Here is a 2,374-nt window from a genome sequence, read left to right as displayed (position 1 = left end):
GCTGAGGCACAATCTCTGTTAGCTGCTGCTGTTTGCTCCCACTGACAGCACATCCCGGTCGGGGCTACACCGGCTCAGACCTGTTGTATTTGTCTTGGTGCTGTATTTGAAAAGAAAACCTCTGTGCCCATGTTTACTGTGTACAGTTTGATAAGTCGATACGAGTGAGTGTGATCAATAGGAACAATAAACTCTGGCTTCCATTCCAGCTCTGTTTCCCAAACCTAATCTGAACTCACACCAGCTGCCAAAACATTATGATCAGCTACACCTGAAACATCAAGTGGAATGCACATCTCAGTTCAGTTGTTGACTGTGTTGTTAATGAGCCACCTAGTCCTTCGCTCACCTGGTTGGGGTCTGGTGTCTGCACAGATGGAAAAAGGCTGCTTTTTTGCAAACTAAACATGGGTGGAGGGGACCCCTAATCCTCTGAGGCTCAACAGAGTAGAAAACTCGTAGCTTAGCCATTCCAAGAACATAGTTTCCAAGAAAAGTAGAGAGGAGACAGTGTGTTAAGGTTTACCCACATCTGCCCTGTGCTTCTGAAGATGAGGGTCTGGTAGGACTGTAGGCAGGTAAAAGTTGGAAACACCAACAGTGTCACCAAACCAAATCCTTGTTACACAGATTGGCAATGTCTTGCCAAAGATCACATAGTGGCTGTGCCAGGCCTGATTCCACATCCTCCCGTCCAGTGCTCTGCCAAAGGGACACACCGGTACCCTTGGCTTCCTTTCCTGTCTTACTGCCTCGCACCCACCATCGTCAGTTAGGCCTCTCCTTGGATTAGTGCCTGAGTGAGGGTGTTCAGTTGCACGCTTTTGCATTATTGAGGGTTTCCCATGGAAGGAATGAGGAATCACTAACTGCCATTCGTTATGCACTGGCACCTCCGGGGGGGGGGGGGTGCTTCGTGCTTTTCTGTGTGTTTAGCTCATCGCTGACTACAAGGTATTTCGATATACCAAGGTCACTCAGCTCCCAGTGGCAGGGTTGGCTTGGAACCCCTCTACCTCCCTAGAAATGAAGGTAGATACTTAGGGTACTACTGTTAATTACTCTGTGTTCATCGCTGTCTAAAACAGCTCAGGTAGCTCAGAATCCTTACATTTGTGTTACTTTCACTGACTAAAGTCAATGACTGAGGGTTTGAAAAAGTCAGGAGCACAAGAGGCACACCTCATTTGCATTACTAGCTATCCTGCTACGGTGTCGTTTTTGACACATTAAGCTTTTTGGGGCTCCCATTTCCCAACAAAACTGAAATGGGACTGTAGTGGTCCTACCCTGTCTGACCCATCCGTGCTGTGAGGAGGGATGGGGGCCATGATCCCCAGGCCCTGGGGATGTCATTTGAGATATGATCCATTTGTCCATTTGTCAGAATTGTCCACTGACTACAGAATGTATTTATTCTAGCAGCTGTTTTGTGGTTTTCATAAGATATCAGATGCAGAGCAAGACTTCCTGTCCATTAAACCAATAGATTATGTTTAAAACAAATCTGGTTGCATGTGAAATACAGTCTGAGTATCACCAAGGAAAAGCATGTGGCACAGTTGCTGCACTGCTGTGAGGCCATATTCCTGCTTCCCCTGCATCTTCCTCCCTTTGTGGCAGCAGTTTCAATAGTCGTTTGAGCCATGGGCCTCAGCAGTGGGATTTTATTTTTGCTTACATTTAACAACAACATGTTCCCTTAGCCCAGCCGGCATGAGGCGAAATGAGACTCATGTAAATAGTCGGCACGGCGGAGGCGCTGAGGCCTTATCTTCTCATTTTATTCTTTTGCTAAAGCATTTTAAAGAAAATTATAACGATGACATTTCATCCCTAAATACGTTAGTACTATATCTAAAAATGGCATTTTCCAACATAACCAAGCTATTGTAATAACTCCATCCAAGGAAATCAACAACGATCTCCTGTCGAATAACCCAACAGAAAGCATTTCTCAAGATTTACTCTTGTAAAGGGGGAATCTCGGTATCCGGGACACGAGTGGGGTGTGTATGTGTCACATTTAAGTACTTAGTCACCTAAAATAGTTTCCTTGTGAGATACAACAAAACGAAGGGCCCATTCCCTGTGGAAGTAAACGTTTTTCCCCGTTACACCGTAAGAGTAGATCAGATCGGCCTGAAATAACACTGATGGGGTAGCAATGCACCTCACGCCTTAGCAGACTTTCTCCGGGGAGTCTGAACTGCTGGGTCTGCGTGCGTCTCTGCGCTTCCCGCATGGCTTGAGCATTCCTGTCGGTGCTCCATTGGCAAGTGACTCCGCCTTTTGCCCTAACATGGCATGGGCGGCGGTGACAGCCGAGGTCAGCGAAGACGCAGACCTCCCCGCCAGCATCAAAGATGGCGTC

The 2,374-nt window shown here is 47.0% G+C and overlaps 1 protein-coding gene across 1 annotated transcript in view; it reads left to right on the top strand.

Moving 5' to 3' along the window:
- CHFR (checkpoint with forkhead and ring finger domains, E3 ubiquitin protein ligase) overlaps positions 1–2,374 on the top strand; it is a 33,779-nt gene that overhangs the window by 13,405 nt on the left and 18,000 nt on the right. The window lies entirely within an intron of this gene.

Source organism: Myotis davidii, unplaced genomic scaffold (genome assembly GCF_000327345.1).
Source record: "Myotis davidii unplaced genomic scaffold, ASM32734v1 scaffold43, whole genome shotgun sequence".
Classification (NCBI taxonomy): domain Eukaryota; kingdom Metazoa; phylum Chordata; class Mammalia; order Chiroptera; family Vespertilionidae; genus Myotis; species Myotis davidii.
The sequence above is the reverse complement of the archived record's forward strand: the minus strand, read 5'-3'. Positions and strand labels throughout refer to the sequence as shown.